This window comes from Antechinus flavipes, chromosome 1, assembly GCF_016432865.1.
Source record: "Antechinus flavipes isolate AdamAnt ecotype Samford, QLD, Australia chromosome 1, AdamAnt_v2, whole genome shotgun sequence".
NCBI lineage: Eukaryota > Metazoa > Chordata > Mammalia > Dasyuromorphia > Dasyuridae > Antechinus > Antechinus flavipes.
In genome coordinates, this window is record NC_067398.1 from 540635415 (window position 1) to 540662418 (window position 27004).

The 27004-nt window shown below is 34.5% G+C and overlaps 1 long non-coding RNA gene across 2 annotated transcripts in view; it reads left to right on the plus strand.

The window, feature by feature from the left end:
• The first annotated feature begins 11622 nt into the window (after positions 1–11622).
• The window catches only part of LOC127544117 (uncharacterized), a 54293-nt gene continuing 38911 nt past the window's right edge, over positions 11623–27004 (plus strand). Inside the window, exons 1-2 of one of the 2 annotated variants that reach the window (XR_007949374.1) lie at positions 11623–11687; positions 20031–20170. This is a non-coding gene — a long non-coding RNA (uncharacterized LOC127544117). Of the gene's footprint in view, positions 11688–12539; positions 13026–20030; positions 20171–27004 lie in introns of those variants that run through there. The other variant, XR_007949373.1, reaches the window with a different exon arrangement.

Consider the following 27004-nt stretch of genomic DNA (forward strand, 5'->3'; position numbering starts at 1 on the left):
AAAATCTACTATGCTTCAGGTGAAGTCAAAAAAGCAGTGGTAGCCATCCTGATCTCAGATCAAGCTAAAGCAAAAATTGATCTAATTAAAAGAGATAAGGAAGGGCACTATATCTTGCTAAAGGGTAGCATGGATAATGAAGCACTATCTATATTAAAGATATATGCACCAAGTGGGGTAGCATCTAAATTCTTAAAAGAGAAACTAAGAGAGCTGCAAAAAGAAATAGACAGTAAAACTATAATAGTGGGAGATCTTAACCTTGCACTCTCAGAATTAGATAAATCAAACCACAAAATAAATAAGAAAGAAGTCAAAGAGGTAAATAGAATACTAGAAAAGTTAGATATGATAGATCTCTGGAGAAAATGTAATGGAGACAGAAAGGAATACACTTTCTTTTCAGCAGTTCATGGAACCTATACAAAAATTGACCATATATTAGGACATAAAAACGTCAAACTCAAATGCAGTAAGGCAGAAATAGTAAATGCATCCTTTTCAGACCACGATGCAATGAAAATTACATTCAACAAAAAACCAGGGGGAAGTAGACCAAAAAATAATTGGAAACTAAATAATCTCATACTAAAGAATGATTGGGTGAAACAGCAAATCATAGACATAATTAATAACTTCACCCAAGAAAACGATACCAAAATGTATGGGATGCAGCCAAAGCGGTAATAAGGGGAAATTTCATATCTCCAGAGGCCTATTTGTATAAAATAGAGAAAGAGAAGGTCAATGAATTGGGTTTGCAACTAAAAATGCTAGAAAAGGAACAAATTAAAAACCCCCAGTCAAACACTAAACTTGAAATTCTAAAAATAAAAGGTGAGATCAATAAAATTGAAAGTAAAAAAACTATTGAATTGATTAATAAAACTAAGAGTTGGTTCTATGAAAAAACCAACAAAATAGACAAACGCTTAGTAAATCTGATTAAAAAAAGGAGAGAGGAAAATCAAATTGTTAGTCTTAAAAATGAAAAGGGAGAACTCACCACTAACGAAGAGGAAATTAGAGCAATAATTAGGAGTTACTTTGCCCAACTTTATGCCAATAAATTCGACAACTTAAATGAAATAGAAAAATACCTCCAAAAATATAGCTTGCCCAAACTAACAGAGGAAGAAGTAAATATCCTAAACAGTCCCATCTCAGAAAAAGAAATAGAACAAACTATCAATCAACTCCCTAAGAAAAAATCCCCAGGACCAGATGGATTTACATGTGAATTCTACCAAACATTTAAAGAACAATTAATTCCAATGTTATATAAACTATTGAACAAATAGGGATTGAAGGAGTCCTACCAAACTCCTTTTATGACACAGACATAGTACTGATACCTAAACCAGGTAGGCTGAAAACAGAGAAAGAAAATTATAGACCAATCTCCCTAATGAATATTGATGCTAAAATCTTAAATAAAATATTAGCAAAAAGATTACAGAAAATCGTCACCAGGATAATACACTATGACCAAGTAGGATTTATACCAGGAATGCAGGGCTGGTTCAATATTAGGAAAACTATTAGCATAATTGACTATATCAATAACCAAACAAACAAAAACCATATGATCATCTCAATAGATGCAGAAAAAGCATTTGATAAAATCCAACATCCATTCCTAATAAAAACACTTGAGAGCATAGGAATAAATGGACTTTTCCTTAAAATAGTCAGGAGCATATATTTAAAACCATCAGTAAGCATCATATGCAATGGAGAAAAACTGGAACCTTTCCCAGTAAGATCTGGAGTGAAGCAAGGTTGCCCACTATCACCATTATTATTTAATATCGTATTAGAAACACTAGCCTTGGCAATAAGAGTCGAGAAAGATATTAAAGGAATTAGAGTAGGCAATGAGGAAACCAAACTATCACTCTTTGCAGATGATATGATGGTATACCTAGAGAACCCCAGAGATTCTACTAAAAAGCTATTGGAAATAATTCATAATTTTAGCAAAGTAGCTGGCTACAAAATAAATCCCCATAAATCCTCAGCATTTCTATACATCACCAACAAAACCCAACAGCAAGAGATACAAAGAGAAATTCCATTCAGAATAACTGTTGATACCATAAAATATTTGGGAATCTATCTACCAAAGGAAAGTCAGGAATTATATGAGCAAAATTATAAAAAAGTCTCCACACAAATAAAGTCAGACTTAAATAATTGGAAAAATATTAAGTGCTCTTGGATCGGCCGAGCGAACATAATAAAGATGACAATATTCCCTAAACTAATCTATTTATTTAGTGCTATACCAATCAGACTTCCAAGAAAATATTTTATTGATCTAGAAAAAATAACAACAAAATTCATATGGAACAATAAAAAGTCGAGAATCTCAAGGGAATTAATGAAAAAAAAATCAAATGAAGGTGGCCTAGCTGTACCTGATCTAAAATTATATTATAAAGCAGCAGTCACCAAAACCATTTGGTATTGGCTAAGAAATAGATTAGTGGATCAGTGGAAAAGGCTAGGTTCACAAGACAGAATAGTCAACTATAGCAATCTAGTGTTTGACAAACCCAAAGCCCCTAACTTCTGGGAAAAGAATTCATTATTTGATAAAAACTGCTGGGATAATTGGAAATTAGTATGGCAGAAATTAGGCATGGACCCACACTTAACACCATATACCAAGATAAGATCAAAATGGGTCTATGACCTAGGCATAAAGAACGAGATTATAAATAAATTAGAGGAACATAGAATAGTTTATCTCTCAGACGTGTGGAGGAGAAAGAAATTTGTGACCAAAGATGAACTAGAGACCATTACTGATCACAAAATAGAAAATTTTGATTACATCAAATTAAAAAGCCTTTGTACAAATAAAACTAATGCAAACAAGATTAGAAGGGAAGCAACAAACTGGGAAAACATTTTCACAGTTAAAGGTTCTGATAAAGGCCTCATTTCCAAAATATATAGAGAACTGACTCAAATTTATAAGAAATCAAGCCATTCTCCAATTGATAAATGGTCAAAGGATATGAACAATTTTCAGAGGATGAAATTGAAACTATTACCACTCATATGAAAGAGTGTTCCAAATCATTATTAATCAGAGAAATGCAAATTAAGACAACTCTGAGATACCACTACACACCTGTCAGATTGGCTAAGATGACAGGAAAAAATAATGATGAATATTGGAGGGGATGCGGGAAAATTGGGACACTAATGCATTGTTGGTGGAGTTGTGAACGAATCCAACCATTCTGGAGAGCAATCTGGAATTATGCCCAAAAAATTATCAAATTGTGCATACCCTTTGATCCAGCAGTGTTTCTATTGGGCTTATATCCCAAAGAAATACTAAAGAAGGGAAAGGGACCTGTATGTGCCAAAATGTTTGTAGCAGCCCTGTTTGTAGTGGCTAGAAACTGGAAAATGAATGGATGCCCATCAATTGGAGAATGGCTGGGTAAATTGTGGTATATGAATGTTATGGAATATTATTGTTCTGTAAGAAATGACCAGCAGGATGAATACAGAGAGGACTGGCGAGACTTACATGAACTGATGCTAAGTGAAATGAGCAGAACCAGGAGATCATTATACACTTCGACAACGATATTGTATGAGGACATATTTTGATGGAAGTGGATTTCTTTGACAAAGAGACCTGAGTTTCAATTGATAAATGACGGACAAAAGCAGCTACACCCAAAGAAAGAACACTGGGAAACGAATATGAACTATCTGCATTTTTGTTTTTCTTCTCGGGTTATTTATACCTTCTGAATCCAATTCTCCCTATGCAACAAGAGAACTGTTCAGTTCTGCAAACATATATTGTATCTAGGATATACTGCAACATATCCAACATATAAAGGACTGCTTGCCATCTAGGGGAGGGGGCGGAGGGACGGAGGGAGGGAAAAAAAAATCGGAACAGAAACGAGTGTCAATATAAAGTAATTATTAAATAAAAATTAAATTAAAAAAAATGCCAATGTGCACGCTTTTTCTTTCTCTCTGTATATATATATATATATATATATTTCAACATCTTTGTATCATTTTCTATAACAATATCTATATTTAAATCTATATCTCTATTATTTTCTATATCCAACTCAACTTCTATATCTTTATCTAGATATAGAATAGAGTCATCAAACATTTGGCTAACAATAGTCTCAAGTGCAACCAAAACCAAGTTCAAACGTAATTAGGAATGTAATTAACAAAATTTTAAAAATAGGACAGAGAATATACTGATATGTGGTTTTCTAAGTCAATTTGTAGCCAGCAGGGATACTTATGTAAGATTTTTGGCCCTCAGTTCTAGTTGAGTTTGACATCATTAGAGAACTAGATCAGTGATTTACAGTCAAATATTCAGGGCTTCTTAACCTTTTTCTACTTGTGTCCCCTTTTCATCCAAAATTTTATGTGACTCTGGATAGATAGCTATATAACATAGGTATATAAATCAAACATTTACTGTTAATAAATCATAATTTCATGTCCTTCACATTCAGTTATGAGACCCCACATGGGGTTGTGAACTACAGTTTAAAAAACTGGGATAGATCTGGATGGGAATAAATATACATATATGTATATATGAGCAAATGCTATGCATGTATATGTGTGTGTGTATATGTATATATACATATATACTTATAAATGTATATGCATATATACTTTATCCCTATTCATTAAAAGTGAAGTTTTTATGAGCCAATTTTCATAATAATTGATGTAGTTGTCTTTATGCATTTATTATTTTTAAAATTCTGACCATTTTATCTCTAAATCTTTCTGAAATGTATTATTTTCTTGTCTTCTGAAAAAGAGTATGCTGAATATATGTTCAGCTTTTCGTTGTGGCTTAGCACAACGTTTGGCACATAGTAGGTATTTAATAAATATTTATTGATTAATTGATGCATGATGATTAATAAAGTCACTGGATCAGTAATAATCCAATATTTGAGTTTACTCAGAGCCACCCTTCCCTGTAAGGGGAATAGCGTGATGTTCCAAAATAAACATAAAGTGTATAAATCTTTTTGCTGACATAGCAACTGCACTCTCCACCTACCCCCAGTAATACATACATACATACCTATACATACATACTATACACACACACACACACACACACACACACATATGCATATCCTTTTTTTTTTAACCTTTGGATCTATTTTTGATAGGTTTTAGTCTGTCTCTGCCCTTGCCATTAGCCTATTATTAACTATAAGCTTTCAATAAACCTGCATTTGAAGAGATCTCTCTCCTGCAACCTCTGCCCTGCTCCCCACAACAATTCTAATTTGCACCTTCTAATCTTCTATGAGATGAAAAAATGCAAAACCAAGCTTATGGAAGTAACAAATAAATTTTCCCTAACTGTGAGGATCTGAGAGAGTTTGACTTTGGGCAAAATGTTTGACTTATTTTGCTGTATGGACTCTGCATGGTCAGATTTATTCTGGTTTCCCTGAAGCTTTTTTCTTTCTTCTAGATCCTCAGATATTTTCTGAATAATTGTGGTTTATTAGGTAAGTGAATTCCAGATAAGTAAGGCATTATACTATTTTTAACTAATAAAGTCTCAGATTTACAACAAAGTCAACCCTTTTTATAGGTCAAGTTTTCAGAAAGCCATTTGGCAGAACTCTCATAATATCCCTGTGGATGAGATAGAAAAAATGTTGGAACCAGTAAAATGACAGGGTACAAGGTACAATTTATAAATTAGTGTCAACCTGGAGGGAGAGTTGGGTCTTTGACCCTGGGATTGGATAATATTTTCTATCAGTGATTTGGATGAAGACATAGATGACATGAAAGTGGAAGGAATAGAGCAAAATTTTATTGTATTGTAATGTATTGTTGTGTTGGAAAATAAAATCAGGATTCAAAAAAATCTAGGCAGGCTAGAATGGCAATAAATTCTTGTTGAACTGAATGGAGCCAAGCATTGGGCCAAATATAACAAGATAAAATTTGATAGGAATAAATGTAAAGTATTAACCTTGGGTTCAAAAAAAATCAACTGTTCAAGGGCTGAATGAAGAGCCAACAAATTACCTTTAAAAGATCAGTGTGTGGATTTCAATTTCAACATGAGTCATCCTCAAAGCAATGTTGCCAAGACAGTTCATAAAATCTTAAATTGTATTAAAAGAAGGATTAGAATTAGGGAGAATGTAGCCCAGCTGTATTCTCTTCTCTACTCAGGTCTTATCTGAAATGTTCTGGGTGCCACATTTTAGATTGAAACTTGACAAGCTGGGAAATACTCAAAGATAAGGGTCAGGATGAAATGTAAATTGAAACCATGCCACATGTCAACTGGTTGAAAAGTCTGGGATTTTGCCCAGGAGAAGAGAGGACTTATATGGAATATGATAACAGTCTTCATCTTCAAGAAGTTGAAGGGCGTCATATGGAAAAGAAATTAGATATGTTTTACTTGGCCTCAGAGCAATAGAATGAGAAACAAGGAATAGAAGATGCAGAATTAGAGTTCCAACTTATATAAAGAAACAACTTCTAAAAGAGCTGTCCCTATTTAAAATGGGCTGCCTCAGGGATTAGTAATTTCCCTTCATTATTTATCATTCTTTTCATTTCCCTTCCCTTTCATCAGATAACCATTTGTCATAAGTGTACATGAAATAGGAACTTCTTTTGTCATGGACTTATTAGATAATCTAGTGACCCTAAGAATTTATCAGGAAGATATTTTTAAATAAATAAAATATCCAAATTATTACAAGGTAAGCTTATGATATTGAAATATTATTATAAATGTAAAGAAAAAAAATAGTACAAGTAATAAGATTGGGGTTCAAATTTCAAGTAAAAAAGGAAATATAATTATAAAATTTTCAAAAATAAGTTTATAGTCCCCAGGTTAAGCCCTTCTGGAGTAGCCTCAAATATCCCTTCTAACTCTGAGATACTATGATTCATTGATACTGATAGTACTGTAATATAATATAAGATTACAGATTTAAGACAAGAAGGGGTCTTAGAGCTCATCTAACACCACCCTCTTTTTTAGGGATGGTCCTAGAGAGGTAACTTAATCTAAACTCACAGAAATTGAATGAGAGAGCCTCTGAAAACTAAGAAGGACATACAATCTCTTTTCATTATTATATTTGTGGAAAAAATTAGATATTTGTCATAACCTCTCCTTAAATTAAACAATAAGTAGCCTGAATTGCCTTTATATTATCATCCAAATTTATCCCATAGATTTAGTTACTCAGGCTAGATTATCTATAGGTAAGTCTCTTTGGGGGCAGCTAATTATATATGGCTTTTATTGTGATTTAATTTTCCCATGGCACAAAAGCCATTTGTCAAGTTGACCTTTTGTGTGTGATAACAGTTGTCTAGAGCTGCCAAACAATGTGTTTTCCCTTTTCTCACATTTCCTGTTTTCTAAACTGGAATCTCTCCTGGTAAATTGTAGCAAATTTCCAAGCTTCAGAAGGAGGGTCTCAGTGATCAGACTGAATATCTTGAATAGCTCCAAGAAAACTATTAAGAATTTGTTATTAACTGGAAAGGAGAATGGCCATCCCACCATAATGAAAGTCAATACAATCTACAGACAAATGAATGGGTGAATTTTTTTTCTTTACCCAGACCTTGGGAGAAGCACCTGGTTTATCTGGGCTAGCCTGCAGCAACCACAAACCCTCATTCTCATGGAAAACCAGCTGAGCTGGAATTTGGTAACAGGCTATCCTAATGACTCAATAAAGTGATCTTTACCAGAACTGAGACTGGTAAATTAAACTAGACTGTTAAATATGTTAATCTAATGAGGGACAGAAAGAAGCTCAGGTTTAAAAAAAAAAAAAAAGGTGTTTTATATGCCACAGCAACAAGGACCCTTCATTTCCACATGCTATAGAAAGAGTCTCAAGTAAGTCACTCATACCTACAGGCATTTCTAATTATATGCTTCTTTCACACTTGTGAAAGAAATGTAACAGCTCTTTAATTACACTCTGTAAATAACTTAGACCACTGAGGCAGGTAAGAGGCAGGGTTGTTGTTTTTTGGTTTTTAAATAAGAGCACTTTAGATTTTTTTTCCCAAAATGAGGTCTCAAACTTTTCCCTGAACACCTCTCTCCCCCATTATTCAGCATCTTGCAGTCTACCAGGACAAGTTCCTCAGTCCATCTTTAGAGATCCCTCAGGTCTCACTATTCAGCTTTGGAAAAATAAACCAAGAAGAAAGATTCAGACACTGGTTTCTTTTCTTTCCAGGTCTCTAGTGCTGTTGCAAATGCTAATCTACATGCCTCCCTTAGTAGTTCTTTCTAATAAATTGCTAATGCAAATTAAGAATTTGCAGGGGGGGGGGTGGATAAGAGGGAAGGAGGAGGAGAGGAGGGGGAAGAAGGTTGTGGGGGGGGGAGAAACACCTTCACTACCAATCTCCTTAAAAGAAAAGAACTATTGTTACAAAGAAAGGAAAAAAAAATGATTCTATAAATGAATTCTGAGTCTTTGAAATGCATAAATAGGTTCTGAAGGTCTTGCTGCTACGTATTTTAAAAGAAAAAGGTTTTCTATTCAGGTAACAGGGTTTAATTTGACTAAAAAAAGTCTTTGTGCCTGATTTCCTAAGTTCTTTCAAAGAATTCACCTTGTGAGCTTTAATTGAATATGTCCCAGGAGCCCTGTGCTAATAGAGACAGCACAATTCAGGACTTGAAAAGTGTGTTTCTAACTAAAAAGCCTGGACATCAGAAGTACTGAAAAATCAGAAATCAGGCCACTTTGTTAGTCTCATTCAATTGCCTAGAACTTCAACCCCCTTTGCTTTCCTCCTCCCTATATTTCCTTTGCTTCAAATTCACTTTTCTTTTTCTATTTTTAAAATCAAAAGATTACTGTCCAAGTACTGTTTGTGTCTCAAAGAAAAAGATGATGTCACTTGTTTGGGCAAATAATTCACTGAACTGTTAGTGTTAAAGGCACACCTATGCCTGCAGTAAGAAATAATAACCAGTAAACTCATTAATTAGTCCTCTACTAAAGCTTTCCTCTGGTGCTCCATAGTATTAGAAAAATGTCCTGCACTCTCAAGACTGTGCCCATACTGCACAAGTCCTAACAGGTCTTACCAATGTTGGGAAAGGCTTTGAATCCAAATCTGTTGAAAATTATATACCTGTTTTCCAAAAGAGCAGTCCAGGTAAATTGGAAGGGAATATTCAATAGGCCAGATGCAGATTGTTTGTAGCAATCCCAAAGAACTAGAAACTAAGAGGATGCTCATATTTTGGGAAATGGCTGAATAAATGTAATATAATAGTTATAGGAAATGATGAAAGGGAATGTTCTAAAGGAATTTTTAAAAAAATGTATAAACAGATCTCAGAAAGTGGACAGGACCAGAATAACTGATCTCAAAACAGTAACATTATAAGGAGAAATAACATTGAAATATTTCAGAAATCTTATGAACCCAAAGACCAACCAGGATCCTAAAGAATCAATAATAAAGCATATTACTTACCTTCTGACAGACAGATGATAGACTTATGATATAGACTGAAACATGTTTTTAAATATGGCTCATGGAGAAATTTGTTTTACTTGATTCTGCATATTTGTTCTATTTTTTTTTCACTGGTAAAGGGAAGAAAAAATTATTTCTGCTCATTGAAAAAAAGTAAACGATTGAGTTCAAGTTGATGAATTTTCCTGTAACTCACAAGGTCCCTTAACTGAGGTCTATGGGAGATAAGAACAACTGCAAACTATATTGGTGAAGGGAAGATATGAACAAACTATTTCATATATCAGTGAAATACAGAAAAGTAAACTTATTTTGTTATATTATTTTTAAATATAATTATTAGTACAATTCAGGTATATTTTTTTTACTTACATATATCAGCTTAAGAAAATGCTATAATCAAATTTTAGATATTAAAATTTCAATTTGTAAAAATTCAAACATACATGTGAAATTAAAATCAAGTTATATTCATTTGCTCTTAGCATTATAGATGTAGAATTGGAAGGAATCTTAGCTATCATATAGTCCAGCTCTCTTGTAGGTAAGAAAATTGAGGCCCTGAGAGATTAAATGACTTGCTAAATCACTTAGTGGTCCATCATATATTTGAACTCATTTCCCATGATTCTAAATTCAATTATCTATCTACTATACCACTGTACTTTTCTGACCTTTAGCTGAATTCTATTTACTTCATCATTAATTAAGTACTACTGTTATTAAGCACAGTACTGCGCGAGACACTGATCTCATAGGAAGCCAAAACAAGAAACAATCCTTACTCTCAAGGAGCTTCCATTCTACTGGAGGGATGTGGCAAATTAAGCAACCATAAAGCAATTAGAAGGGAGGAAGAGATCACTAACAACCGGGGTGATCAGAGAAGGTTTCAGGGATCAGAGAAGGTTTTCTTGAAGCAGGGATACCAGATCTGAGCCTTGGAAGAAGGTAAGAATTTTTAAAGGCTCAGAGAAAGCATTTCTGACATGAGACAGGGTGGGCAGATGATGTCAAGTTTGGGGAATAGTTCTAGTTGGTTAAACCATAGAATATATGAAGGGGTTTACTGTAAGATAATGATGAAGAAATAGGTTAGAATCATATTATGCACAGCTTAAAATGCAATAATTAGAAAATTTTATTTGTTCTAGAGGCAACAAAAAGATATTGGAGACTTTTAAAAGGATAAGACAGTGATATGATCAGAATTGTGCCTTATAAAGATTATCTTTAAATAATTGGTGAGTCATTGTCTGGAACTACCATGTAATCATTGGCACTAGTCCCACTGCTCCTTTCTTTCCTTCTTGTACATGTTCTGTCTACCTTTCACCCAGATCATAAAATAACTACTTAGTGTGTATGTATGTATGTGTGTGTGTATATATATGCACATATATTTTATATATGCACATATACATGTATGTGTATATGTGCACAATTCAATACACACACATTTATACCTCCCTACCACCTTCTACCTCTTCTGAAGTATTATTTTTCACATTAGACTATAAGTGCATTGAGAGTAGGGATCATCCAGGTTTCTTGTTGTTGCATTTCCAACATTTATTACAATGGCTAGTACATAAGTGCAATATAAATTATTTGTCTATTTTGACAATTATGAGAAAATTGAATTGACAATGACAGAGCTTGGAAGCAGAGAAATTAAGAGGACATCATAAAAGTTCAGATAAAAGGCTTATGCTAGGTAGTGGCTTTATAAATAGAAAATAGGAACCAGTTCAAGAGACCTTGAGAAGATAAAAATAATTAATTTTGTGTGGGTTCCCAATTGGTGAAAGCTATAAAAAGGCAGTGGGGGGAATAAAAGAAGGAGCAATGAAAGTCAGTACAAGGACACAGTGTCCAGCAAACAACTGATCAGCACATGTGATGGCCTTGAGTGTCTGAACATCTAACTGCTTTCCCTGGCCTTGTACCCAGATTCTGGAACCAGGCCCAGTTCTCCAGCAGTCAATCAAATCATTAGCCAAATCACTATAATGTATGCATGATACTCTATAGCTCCTCCTCCCTTTATTTGATTTCTATAATTACCATGGAACTTTTTCAGGGTCTTTTGTGAGGATTCACTGAATCATCTGGCAGCCTCTCGAGATAGCCCCTATGTAAGTAACCCAGATGATTATTAAAAGATTATAATCATAGGGGAGATCCCTGCCTCTTTCTTCAATATCTATTTGATCCTTTGGTAAAGGGGTGTGCTTTGGTTGGTGTTGGGAAAGGCCCAGGATTCCTTTGTTTGGGGAACTCTAGACCTATATTTGGTATCTGTTTGAATTTTGAGGAGGTAGAGGAGGGCATGAGGGAAAGAAAAAAGTTAAAAATGATTCCAAATCTATAGATGTAGATGCCTAGAACAATCATAGTGCTCTTGAATGAAATAAGATCATTTTATTATTTAGAGCAAGAAATAATAAGTTCTATTTTAGACATGTTATCTAGGTGAAGCTGTCCAGTAGGGAGCTGGGCAAGGGCATATAAAAAGTTTGAGAGACATAGTTTCTAAATAATTAATAATTTTATTAATTGTGCTAACATATAGTTCCTCATGGAATCCACTCAGCACTTATATGCTCTTAAAAAAAAAGGATATTCTTGAAGGCAGAAATGGACAGAAATGTTGGCCAACAAGAAATGAAAGAGAATGGATTATTATAATGAGGGAGGATCTCTTTTAATGAGTGACTGTGGGAGATGGTTTTGATCACGGTATCTGTTTCCAAATTATCCTTCCTCCCTCCCAGCATTGGACAATCTAAAAAAAATAATAATAATTTTTAAAAAAAGGACTTATCTCTAGATAAGAACACAATAGGCCAAAATTGACCTTAAATTAAATTCTTTGTAAGGTTTTTCTAGTTGGGTGTGACAATAACTCCAACTAGATAAGATAGTCTAAGTGAGATATATTTTGGGAAGGATCAGAGATCTCCCCAGTGATTTATTATTTAATAAACATTTCACTCAGGACTAAATGTCAAGAGAAAAATATTAGGAGTTGATAAATAGATCATAGTCACCTGTGTAGAGGGGATAACTGAATCAATGGGAATTGAATTGAATAAATAAACATTATGAAGAATAATAATTAAAAAATAAGCCCAGAATTGGGCTTTGAAAGACATCAGGATTCAAAGAGCATGTGACAGATGAAGAGTAAACAATGGAGACTGAGAAAGGAGCAGTAAGATCATGTAACATAAATGGCTATTCAACCATGCCAGAAGGTTCAAATTGATCAGGAAGGCTGAGAATAGAGAAAAGACCACTGGATTTAGTAGTTAAGAAGTCAGTGGTGCTGCTGGAGACAGCAATCTCAGTAGTCTGAAAGAAATCAAAAATCTAGAGAGTAAAAAGTTGAGAAGGTACAGTAAGGAGAGGGTGAAGATCCTTGAGCTCCAAACATGCTGAGGTTGAAGAGGAACGCTGAGAACAACAAAAAGGTTGTTATTTGTTATTGTTGTTTTTAACTTTTAGCTTTTCTGCTAATTTTTTTTTTTAGCTAATTCTGCTCCTTAAATTGTTTTGCTATTATTTAACATCCCCTCACCCATGGATCTCTCTCTGGTCTTCTTCACCAACCTTTGCTTCATCTTGGGAGGCCAATCCCCGCCCCATTTCTTTAAAGATTTTAGAGGGTGCTTTATATACCTTTCATGGTATATATGTAGTGTTCCCTATTTAACCATTCCTTATGTGAGTAGGTTTTCAGAGCTATGAGCACTCCTTTCTCTTTTTTTCCTCCCTCTCATTCATTTTTAAAGTCTTTTTTCAATTTCTTCAATAAATTCTCTCTGAGCAAACAGCCATTTAATATTATTCTTTGGGTAACATTACCCAAAAGCTTAAGAGAAAGCTTTTTATCTTCTCTGAAGATGAACCCCAGTCTTCCCTATTCCTGTAGTTTCTATGGTTGTGGTATTTCTTCTTTGCCAGATCATTTTTTTCAATAAAAAGTATTAGTGTAAACACCTCCAATTGTGGGGTGGAGGAATGGAGCTTCTAGCTTTACTTAAGCTCTCCCCTCTGACCTGGAACCCCAAACCAAGAGTTCCTCCCTCCTCCAAGTGTCCTCAGCAGCATCCCTATCCCATTGCTTCGGTACTCACTGGTGTGCTGGTTCCTTCTCACTCAAGGCCATATCTCCTGCAGCACAGTGGGGCCTGGCATTTGGGCTTCAGACTGGTTAATCCGCAGTCTGGGAATCTTTCTTCAGATCTTAGATTGTGCCAGGAGGGCCACTGTTCTGCCCTAAGTCTTTCTCATTTTTCGCCAGTATGTTTGCCATGAGGTTCCAAAGAACATTTTTAGATCCTTACTTTGATTCTTTTGATATTACAGGGAAATCAATGGGTTATATAGTTTATCCATAGATTATCCCTTATTCTTGAAAAATAATGGAACTATCTTTTTTATTCATATATTTATATAACAATACCTTTACATTAATTCTGATAGATGACATCTTAAAACTTGTTATTCTTTATGAGTTTCCCTTGATCAACTTGCTGTTTTAATGGACGAAAAAAAGACCTCAGCCATTCCTCATATTGATTAGGGGTGTGACCATATAACTCAACCTTTGTGCACCAAGTCCAAGATTCAATCTCTTTACAAGACCTGCCTTTTTTGTCCTATATGATCCTCAAATCCTCATGACCACCCTGTTGCACTCTTCCCTCATTTTATTTGACTATTCCCCAACTATGCTTCTATTCTGTTTATACCTTTTATTAGTAACAACCTGGTAAATATTTAACAACTAATTTGAGGAGTTGGGGATGGAAAAGAATGCATACAGAATATATTTTCTATCACTTTCTTAAAGTTAGACAATCAGCAAAACAAATAAATCAAGCCCTGATTTGTAGCCTTATGAGATATACAAATTCATACTGAAATTTTAACAAATGGTTCTCACTGAAGCCCCAAAATATCCCTTCTTTTAAAAAAATTAATAAATGAAATATAATTATATCGTAATAAAAAATGAACACAAGAAAAAAGATGCACATGAAATTGCACATCTGCCATGCACAATTTGCTATCCCTTCCAAAAATACAATAAAGTGATTAGGCAAATTTATTTTTACTTTTTTCCCTTTTTTCTTTCCTCACCCTACCCTGTCCTTGATATAACTACCATTAGACATAAATAAGAATGCAAATAGGAGTATGTATGTATGTTTGTGCATAAAATATATATATATATATATACATATAGAAAGAAATAATTATTCTATATATACTTTTGTTTATCAGCTATTTTTCTCTGGATGTAGATACTGCCTTTCTTTCTATGTCCTTTATAGTTAAATTAAGTTTTTATAAAAATTAAAATAACTTACTTGTTCAAAGTTGTTCTTAAAACAATATTGCTGTTACTGTATAACATCTTAAACTTTTTCCTCTTGCAATCCTTTTTGGCTAAGAAATGTTTATATGATCCTGGGCATATAAGTATATAAAATAGGTATACAAATCCACCATGTAATGATAATAAATCATAATTTCTCAACCCCCATATTCAGTTACACAACCCCATATGGGATCAGGACCCACAATTTAAGAAACTGGATTGTACAAAGTATTCTCTTAGTTCTACTCATTTCAATTTAATTGTGTGTGTGTATTTATAATGGTCAAAATTACTTAGTTGCTCAGTCATTCTTATTGTTTGGAACTCCAGGGAAGCATTTAGATATCTACTTGGGATACCAGAAATTTTTATTCTTCATGTGCTTAGCCCAGTATCTGGAACCTAACAGATTAGATTAATAAATAATTAAAATTAATAAATATTTAAGTTTAAGAATCTTGATCTAACCTCACTTCATTCCTTCATTTTAGCTATAGGGCCAGAAGAGAGAGAGAACATACAGGTTAAGTGATTTGCCCAATGCCATACAACCAGAAAGGAATAGAGTTAGGAGTTTCTACTAATCCTAGTCTTCGAGTGCAAAATATAGTGGTCCTTCCCTCTATTTGTCACTGCTAATTGTGATTCCCAGCCAACTCTTGGTCTTTACATCTATTTAGTTTTTGAAAGGGAAGCATTTTTGTTGCTTTAGCTCTCTATTTTCACAATTGCACTATACATTTTCCCACGATTTACAATTTTGGGGGATTCCTTAAATTTCCTCTTTGCTGTGGTGCCAACTTCCCACAGTTGCACAACATTTCTTGATCATGGCATTCATTTCTCTGAAATCCTTGAACTATAGCCCTGTTGTTTGGTGGGAAGCTGACTTGAAAGAGCACAGATTCCTATAGTAGAAGGTAATCAGTGTTTAGCACCTTCTATAGAGACTGCAGCCCTCTCACAGCAATTCCTTACAAGAGGACTTATAGAAGATTTGATTAAGTGTATAACATCATAAGAGCTGCCCAAGATAGCACTGAGGAGAAATCTGTAACAATCCATCCTTTAGAAAGATTTTCATTGCTTCTGGAGATGGTGGGGTATTCTCAATGGCCAATTTATTTAATATTACCTTTCTCTCTCTCTCTCTCTCTCTCTCTCTCTCTCTCTCTCTCTCTCTCTCTCTCTCTCTCTCTCTCTCTCTCTTCTCTGACACATACACACATGATCTGGTGAAGAGACATAGAGTAGACTTTTTCCTTTCATTTTTGTTCTTTTTCTTAATTTACTCATCTGCTCTTTTATGCAATAGCATCATAGGCATAGAATTGAAGGAACCTTTATAATTTAATTCTTATTTAATATTATATCATCTCTCCTTTCTCTGCCTCCCACCCATATTTTTTTCTTCTTCCCTTCTCTCTTTCTCTATTTCTCTCATTTTCCTTAATCAACATTTGCCTCATACTGGCCCTCAAGTTTTTCTAAAAAAGAATATGTAAAGAAAATTTTATGTATGCATGTGTAAGGTTAAAACTCTTCCCTCCTCCAATTTCCTAATCATATATGTTTTCTAAGGACACACCTGTTTAGCTGAGACAAGAGTACTCTTAAGTGTAAATGAGGTTATTATTTTGTAATTGTAAATTGATCTAAAGATAAAAGATCTATCTGAGAATGGGAAAGGAAAAAAAAACTGAACAATGGGAGCTGATGAGAAAGGGGCCTCTGTGCCCTAAGTTGCAACTTTCTTCTAGGAAAGAAAATATTTGGAGGGAAGAAGACAATGAATTAAATAAGTTTGGGTGGTGGGATTAGGGAGTACAAAAGTAGAACTGAATAAATTTTTTGAGAAAAGCCTGTGTAAACTGGACTAGAGAAAAATGTACCAGGCAAGTCAGACCACCACCACCACTTTGACAACCATTTCCCCTCTGACCCTAAGAAAGACAGCCTAGGACCTTGAAAACAGGGTTGCCCAAATCACCAAAACTTTTCAAGCCCAATCCTCATAATCATCAATGAGGGGAAAAATTATTGTGATCAGGGAGCCCGCCTTGTTCATAACCATTAGCAACAACTGTTGACCAATTATCATCAATAAGCAAATAGACACAGAATGCTAGGAATAACATCACTTCCCAGACCATTAATCCCCAAACACAATCATCTGAGGAAATAACTCCGGTGGAAAAGGGTTATAATCATTCATATCAGCTTCCACATACAAGGCAAACAAACCATTCTATCTGAGGCACAAAGCCCTTGGAAGCAGCAGGGGCTGAGCAAATCAAACCAACATCACCATCTGACCAATTATATAACCTAATAGTGACAAACTAGGACCCTAAACCAAGAGTCTTGAGAAGATCAATTCTTCTAGCCCATTGCCCTCAGCAGTCTTTCTGAGCATGGTGAATGCTTCTGGCACTGCCACTGAAGACCCAAAAAGAAAGTTCTTCCCACCAAAGTCCCTGGCACTGTGAAATGGTTCAATATCAACAACATTATATTTTTAGTAGAGATGATAGTTAAAAAAGAGACATTACCATCTGCTTTGCTGCTACACCATAAAGATCATGGGATTTATCCAATTAACTTGCAGCTTAAACTTTCCATATAAATTCTATACCCCATTAGAAACTATGAGCATCTTGAGAGTAAGGACTGTCTTACTTCTCCGTTTCTATACCCAGCACTCAGTAGTATTTTTAGATACATGGTAAGACCTTAACAGTTTGTTCCTTTATTCATTCATTCAGAAAAAAGATAGGGCAGAAATTACTGATAGTAAAGCTCTAGAAGAAAGAAGTACATATCTCACTAGTTTTTCCTTCATTTATTGTATATATTTATCAATAAGCATTTATCATGCATAAATGCAAGATAATACAGAAATGATCTTAACCTCAGGGAACTTACATTCTATTAGGGGAAACAACTCATAAATTTATTAATAAGTAAAATGCATCTGCAGAGTAATTTCACAAGGGATTCCATCAGTTAGAAGATTTCATGTGGGATATAGATTATAGTACATGAAGTGAGTTCTGAGTTTTTCTAGAGGGATTCTTGCAAATACAACCTAAATTGAGCTCGATGGTTACAACTGTTTCCTAGTCAAAAGAACTAAGTAGCTAAAGCTAAGAAAAATAGTAGCTCTGGGTGTGAAACAGGATACAACTGAGAAATTAGATTTTATTCTTCTTTTGAATCTAGCTCAGTGTCACCACAATGACATATTTGCAGTAGGTATTTAATAAATTCGCATGAAGAACTAAATATTAAGGGAGGCTAAGTTAGACACTGGACCAAAAAAGTCACCTTTTATAGACTTTATGCTAACAAACTTCTTTATATGACCAATAGAAAATAGATTTTGTACTCTAAATGGATTTCTGAAACTATATACCTGTGTATCCCCAGTGCCTCCCACAGTATCTTGAACATATTAGGTGCTTAATTAATGCTTATTTAATTGAATTAAATGTGTATGTAAATGAATCACTAGGGAGGAAGACTAGAAAATTGAAATATAGAGCTAAATTGTGTTACATTGATAGAGAGAGGGGAATTGGGAAACTGGGAAAAACTGGGAAAGGTGGCACTAGGACTAGAACAAAGGTGAATCTTCTACTTGAAGGTCAATTCATCTCATTTATCACCATGCCAAATGCACTAAACTGCCCATCAGGATAAATTTTGTTGAACAGAAAGGTAATCTGAGGCATTTTTCTCCCAAAGAAGAACTAGAATATCTTCTTTTAGTGTATAATGTAAGTATTATTCATTCAGGCTTAGCAAAATAGTTCAAAGTTTCAAAATGATGATCAACAGAGGAGGAGAATATCTGGTAAATGTTTTTGATGCTTCCTTTTCAGCTTTGGGAGAACTGCAGGGAGTCAAACTCCCTTAAGACTTGTAAGAGTAACTATGTTTAATGATCAGAGTAGTAATGTGAAAAAGACTGAAATAAACAAAAGCAGTAGCCTAATGACAAATTTGCTAGAGGAGGCATTAGTTTTATTTTTTATTCTGAAATTAATTCTGAGCTTTTTTGAATCACAACAAAGCTGCCTTCTAATTACTAATAGCAACAAATTCATCTCCTCAGTTAAAGTCAGAGATCTAATCAACAATGTTCAGAACACTGTTTTAACAGCAAAAACTATGTACAGTTGGAGGGTTTGTTTTTTTCCCTTACTAGCTTATTGAGTCTTCTGTCTAGGGGTTCATAAGATCACAGAAGAAATCCAAGGACAAAATAAGGTCAAATCCATATTTCAGAAAGAATAGACCATTTCCCTAATCCATTTACTATACAGCTCACAATCTTCAAGATGATAAAGCATGACTGGTGGGATCCTTGCACAAAGCTCACAGTCAATGACCTCAGTTGCCCTCCTATGAATAATGGGAACTATTAGACTGAGCTGATGGCAGGAGCAAGAATATACTACTTTGTAGTTTCACTTCTGAGCAATAAGTAGGAATAGATGGAGAATGTAGCCCTGAAGATATTGGCTATGCTAATTCTTCTTGTTATATAGTTGTGGCAATGATCTATTTATTCTGGCCTCCATTAATGTCCCTCCAAGCATAGCATTGGAAGCTGTCTCATTAACCCACTGCTATGCCTTCATGTGTGTGTGGGTGTTCACGCACACACTTGCATGTCTTTTTCAAATTTGACAAATAAGTGATAATCCATTCTAGTCCCAGACTATCATGGAAAAAGAGATATTATACCCAGCTTCTCTGAAGGGCAGACTTCTTTTGACATTAGGGATACCTAAATTGACAGTTACAACCTAAGTGGCAAAGGCTGCAGGCTCAAAGTATCCCTCACCATTATTGCACAGATTTTCCAGCCTGTTCATTATAATTCACCTTGAGCTGGATGCTCACAAGGGGCTCTCTTGAAAGACATGTGAGGACTCCTGCAATCCTGGGACCTCTAATATATGGAAGCTTTCCACTAAAGTTCCTGGTAGCTTCCAAATAACAATAGAGCTTTTGACTTTCAGAAAAGCAAAAGGAGAAAGGTGCTGTTTTACAGGCTGTTTTGTTTCTTTATTGTACATAGGGCCACATTTCCTGCTGAGAGCTCCTGTCTGGAACAGTTTCCTGAGGACAGAAAAAAAGGAAAGAAAAAAAAAAACAAGATTGGAATATATCTAAGTGTGTTAGCTGAAAGGAGATGGATGTAAAATGTCATATTTGAAGGTACTCTTTTTTTTAAAAGGCAGTAGTAGAAATGTTAGATACTGTATATCTGCATAGAATTATAAGGTCTACTTTGCATTCAAACATTTATTTCAAAATGACTAAAATGTAGTAATGTAGTTTATTTCTTTTGACAGTCGCAAAAAATCTGTGGAGAAGGACATTCAACCACCTCATTAACCAGGAGAGCCCAAATAGTACACATTTCTATATATTTCTTTACCAACAGAATTTACTATGAATTTTTTCAATACCTTTGACATTTAACACTAATGAAAATGCCTGCCAGCAGACTATCTACTGTTAGAACTGCCAATCAACTGGAAAGATTGCTTTGTGATTTAAAAAAAAAATCTTTAGCTTGCCCTAAATTTGGCTCTTTTCAAGGTACAACAATTCCATGTTATTATCTATGCAAAAAGAAGGATCTAAATCTCATATTGTTCATCTAAAGCAGTAATTTTCAAATTGTCTTCTATAAAACCTCAAGGTTTCACAAAGCATCTTTCTTAAAAGTTTGAAAAGCAAAGCAATGTTATAATAGTTAAATTCTCCTATACTGCCTCCACAATTCTTGTGCAGATAAATCGTGTCCAAAAAATGACTAATAATTATTATTATAGCTCACATTTTATATAGTACCTTAAAGTTTTCAAACTATATTGATTTCTTTACAATCATCCTGTGTTAGGTCATGCAAATAGTATTATTCTCATTTTCAAATGAGAAAACTAAAACTCTAAGAAACTGCTATTACCAAGGTAAAGGCCAAAGACAGTATTCAAGTATAGTTCTTTAGAACTCAAAACCATGTTATTGGCGCTAATGAAAAATAGCAAAGAAGGGTTCCAAAACCCTAAATAATCTGACAATTTTGATGTATATATAAATAACTCTATGTATGGAGGGAAAGAGCTAAATTTTGGCAAAAAAATGTAAAGCAGATTTTCTTCTTTAAAGTTTTTTTTATGCTCTATGCTATGTTTGTTCTACTCCCTTTTGTAATTAAGAGTCCCAATAAAATAATGGAAAAAAAGTGAGAAAAATCAGGAGATCTGTGTCATACTCATTGCTTTATGTATAATCCTAGGATTGGCTGCATGGCTGCATGATCTCTATTTTCCTTTCCAACAAAATACCCTACGATTTTAATATGTTAGTTACTTATGCTGCTAAAGAAGGGAAATGTGTATAATGAAAAGAAACAACTATTAATAATTAGTAACTAAAAGGTTTCATTAAGTGGAATAGATTTTCTGCACCCCATCAGGTCATATCTATAGAGAGACAATGGCTTGGCTAATAGTACTACATGGAAACAAGGCAAACCACAAAACTCTTAAGCAAATTAATATATTAGAAATGTAGGGAGTAGAATTCCAGGTCACATGAGCAAGAAAATGAAGAACTAAACATAGTCTCTGAGTTTTATGACCTTTCAAACCTCTTCAAATCAGGAATTATGTACCAAAGATAAAGTAACTTCAGCTGTTTCCATGGTCTATGACATCCAGAATCCATAAGGTTTAAAAAAATAAAAGGACTAAGACTCACTGACCCATAGCTCATTTAGTACCCCTTCCTGCAACCAGTCATGATACCAGCAATTAAGGCTATAGTAGAAGATCCAGAAACTAGATAGTGGAAAGAGGATGAGTTTAGAGGTAGGAAAAAACATAAGTTCAATTTGGCCTCAGACACTAACAAACCTTTGGCTTATTTGTCTCAATTTCTTCATCTATGAAAATGAGGAAGGAGATGGGAAACCTCTACATTTTTACTAAGAAAATCCCAAATGGGATCACAAAGAGTCAGACATTACTAAAATGAATGAACAATACCATGAACAACCAAAACCTGATACACGGGTTTGCAACAAAATTCAACCCCTTATCACAGTTCTTTCTCCCTTTTTCAATTCTTATGAAAACTCTGACTCTAGACTGACTCTAGACTGTGAAAGTTACTCCAAGAGAGTATATGGCAAGGCCTTAATAAGTTGGGGGGCACAAACCCATATACATTAGTACTGCAACACTCTGACTTATGGGTGCAAAGGTGTACAAATCCATAGCACAAATTCATCAGCTCTCTGAATTTCCAGTGCCCGACCAAAGAACTGAACAATAAAAGGCAGGAAACTCAGACTGGAGGGAAGCCTGTGTAACCCCACATTAAGCTAATGGAAGAGTGCTGAGATGAGTTCGAGGCATCCAAAAGCCTCTTGGGAGAAAGTCCTAGATCTTTCCAGTGAACCATGAATTGTGCAGCATGGGAGGAAACTGAGATGCTGTGAGATCTAGTCACTAAGAAAACCCTCAACAGAAGGGATAGAATCAACAAAAGAATAGAAGAAAATCATGGGGGTAAAGACTGAAATTACTAAATATCTTACAAAGAAAAAAACTCAAAGATGTTGAAGATAATATAAACAACAGAAGAAACTCTGGCCTCCAAACAAAGCAAATGTGTTCAGGCATCCCTGAATAAATACTGCAAAAGAAGGAGAAATTATCCAACACTTGATGAGACATAGAACCCTGTGGAATTTGAGGAGGAGTCACAAAACACCATTCCTGATAGTGTTAAAGAGAAGAAAGAATGAAGAGAGTAGAATTTATGTCTTGCACACAGAAAATAATGGACAGAATAGAACAAACTGGAATCTATGAAGATAAATATCACCAAGAAAATAATAGAGAACAATAGATTGTCAATGCAAATATACAGAAGTGAAGAACAATCTACAAGAAGAGAAAACCTCAGTATCTTAGGTCTCCCAGAAGAATATTACAGGACAACAAAACTTTAACATTGTAATTCAGGACATAATAGAAAATAATTGCACAGAATTTTTGAAACAACAAAAAAATGAAACATCATTTGAGAAAATTCATAGATCATCTCCAGAAAAATACGATAGACATCAAACTCCAAGATATATAGAAGTTAACGCTAACATTCAATTGAGAAACAAAAGTTTCAGGTAATCAGGATACCTTCAAATACTAAAGAAAGGAAATCAAATAACAAAACTGATACCCAGAAGAAAACAAAGAATGAAATAATGTGTTATGAAGAGCAATGGACCTCTGAATGCAACCCAGGGTGATCTAATCTGTGAATCTGAGCTTAACCTTTAATGATAAATGATGGAATTCAATAATAAAGAGGCATTTGACATGTTTTACAAAGAAAAACTAGTATATATAAAATGTAATCTGTGGAATGAGATAGCATTGGGTATGACCTAAAGTGTTTGGTGCTTGAAAAATAAACTTATCCTGTCTCAGATAGAGTATCAGATCTCTCAGAGACAATTAGCACCTGAGGAAGAGGAGAGTATGCATTCAGGGAGGAAAAATTTTAAGTAAATAGGGGGGAAAGATGACCAGGAAAAGAAATAGATTGGTGATGTGCTATTAGTGGATATTAGTGATATTTAGGAAAGAGCTAGAAGAGGGCTCTACCATAGGGAAGTGTCCTCTCTGGCACATGGAATAATTGATTTTGTTCTGATATTGAAACACAATGGAAAAAAAAAAGAGTAATCCAAACTCTTTAAGTGTGAGCCCTACAAGAAAGTGACAGGAATTACCTAGAAGAGCACCCTGCTATAGAGGACTGCAGAAACAATTCTAGAATGGCTACCTTGAACAGTTTGATTACAAAGAAAACACAAAGAAGAGAAAGAGAGCAGCCAATTATAGGAGAAACGAATCAGACAATGAGAGTCTAGAATAGACAGAAAAAAGGGTAGAATAATTGAAACCAGTGAGAGAAATCCTTTTTTTTTTTTTTGGAAAGGGATACAAAAAATGAAAAGTTGAAAACTAATGAGTATGACTAGTAGAAGAAGGGGGAATATACTTGATTAGCAGAGGGAAAAAAGTGGAAGAGGAAGAGAATTATATAGTCATAACTCTAATTCTAGTTCCTCGAGGGATTTGTTTGGTTCTGTATTTTTCCTTTTGTTTATTTTTCTATTACATTTATCCCAAACTGAAAAAAAAGGATTATTAAAGTCTATTGTCATTCTTGTGTTACTGTCTACATCTACTTGAAATTCAGATAATGTTTCCTTGATGAATTTGGATTCTTGTCTGATCGAATTCTAAATGCTCCACAGCACCTGCTTCAACCACTTTTATGGCAATTGAAAAGAATTGTTTTCATCTGTCATTCCTCCAGGGAAAGTCTTCATACTCTTGGAGTGGACAGCCCCCTAATTCACCAATGGGTTTGAGGCTTGTCAATTATTCTCAACCTGATTTAACCCATCTGCTGAGATGAGACCATTTTACTGGAGTATGGCCACTATTCATTTGACAGCTTCTTGGAGCCACAAGTCCCTAAACAACCCATATACCTTTTCTTATGAGATAAATGCAGTTCTAATATTTAAACCAGGGAAACATAAAACAAAGAAAACTACAGGCCAAAATAATAATAATAAATGCCGACTCAAAAATTTTAAATAAAATATTGTCAAACTACAGAGACTTAACAAAAAATCACACGTTCATAATGACTAAATAGAATTTAAACCAGGAATACAAGGATAGCTTAATATTAGGAAAATAATCAAGATCATTAATCATATTAAAATTCAAAATATTGAACGCCAATGACCATATCAATACAGAAGAAAGATTTTTGTCAAAGCACAGTAACTCTTCTATGCTAAAAATTATACAAACTATAGGCACAGAGGGTCCTTTAAACATCATAAAAAAGCATCACATGCAATGGATACACACAGAAACTTTTCCAATAAATATTACATTGAAGCAAAGATTCTCTTTCCCCCCACTATTATTTGTTATAGTTCTAGAAATGCTAACAATAGGAATAAGACAACGGTTGGCTGGCTGCTGCCCTTCATTCTCAAAGAGGAACAAAACCACGCTGCTATGTTAAACTGAAGTTACAGTATGCCCAACTGTGTCTATTCAGATCAATATGTGCTGAGTATGTTTAGCCATAGGCCAGACACAAATAGTCATGGACTGGCTAAATTTGAACATGTCATATTTTTTTAGCTACTTCAAGTCTGCTTTACTCATAGAGCACAGCACTTTCTCTAATGAGGGCGTGGGCAGTCCTGTGACAGTGTCTCCCATGTCATACAATCAATTCCAAAGTTCTTCAGAGAGGCCTTGAGAAAGTCCTTGTATCACTTTTTCTGACTACTACGTGAGTGCTTGCCCTGTGTATCTTTTTGGCAAGCATACATTTGGCATTAAAACAATGTGGCCAACCCAAGAGAGCTGTGCTTTCCACAATTGAGTTTAAGTACCTGGCAGTTTAGTTTGAGAAAAGAAGCAGTGTCTGGTACCTTGTCCTACCAGGAGTTCTTCAGAATCCGCCTAAGATAATTCAAATAGAAGCGATTCATTTTCCTGGCACGGTGCTGATATACTGTCCAGATTTCACAGCCTTACAAAAATTAGGTCAGCACAATGGCTCTGTAGAGCTTCATCTTGCTAGTCAGTCTAATCTCTCCTCTCCCACACTTTCCCTTCAAGTCTCCCAAACACTGAACTAGCTCTGGCAATGCACATGACAGCCCATTATCAATGTGAACATCCCTGGAAAGTATAATGCTAAGAAAGTGAATTTATCCTCAGCATTCAAAACTTCTCCATTTGCTGTAACCCATGGTTCTACATACAGATGATATGGTGCTGGAGGATGGAGGATCTGTGTTTTTTTGGTGTTAATTATTAAACTAAAATTAGAATCAATCCCTCTTTTGTTGTATCTCAGCTCCAGAGGCTTCATTGAGTGTACAATTATTTGTGAACAAAAAATCATGCATCAACAGTCCCCTCTACTTTAGTTTTTGCTTGTAGGTCTTTCCAGTTGAATAATTTACCATCAATTCAATAGCTGAGCTTGATGCCATGTTTTTCTAATTGAAAACATTTGACAACATGACTGCAAACACCATGCTAAAAAGCATGGGAACATGCACGCAGCTGTTTCACTCCTTTGGTGACTGAGAAAGTGCAAGAGTATCTTCTATTACTCAGAACCCAGGTAATCATTCCACCATGAAATTAGTGTACAATACTGTTGAGTTTCTCCAGGCAACCAAATTTTGAAATAGTTTTCCACAAGCCTTCATGTCTGACAGTGCCAAAGGCCTTGGTCAGATAAGACAAAGGAAAGAAATTAATAGTATAAATTTGGTAAAGAGATGATAAATAAATCCCTCTTTGCTGTTGACATAATGCTGTTGATTTATTTGTAATATTCTTGGGAAATAGCAAAGATGTGAACTGAGACAATAGCTTCAGCAAAATTGTAGGCCACAAAATAAATTCTCAGAAATCAACAGTATTTCTATATTAATTTATGCACAGAAAAAAAATTAATGCATTGATTATGAGAAAAGAAGTGGACATTTAAGCAAAATTTTTTCAATCAAATTTCTCTGATAAAGGTGTAGTAATAATTATATACAAGCAATTGATATATATACACATCTAAATATATTAATAGATATATTTATGCATTTTTACATATATATGTAAATATATAGATACATAAACATATATCACATAGCCATTCCTCAATAAATAAATGATAAAAGGACATGAAAAAACAGCTCTCAAAAGAAATGCAAAATATTCACAACCTCATGAAATAATGCTTGAAAACACTAACAAAAAGATACATATATATGTAGGTTTGCATGTATATATAACATCAAAGTTTTACTTCATATCTGAAAATTGGCAAAAATTACACCCACCCCCTAATGGCATTAGTCAGTATTGTAGGGAGTATGCAATGATAGACACACTAATATGTTATTGATTGTGCTGT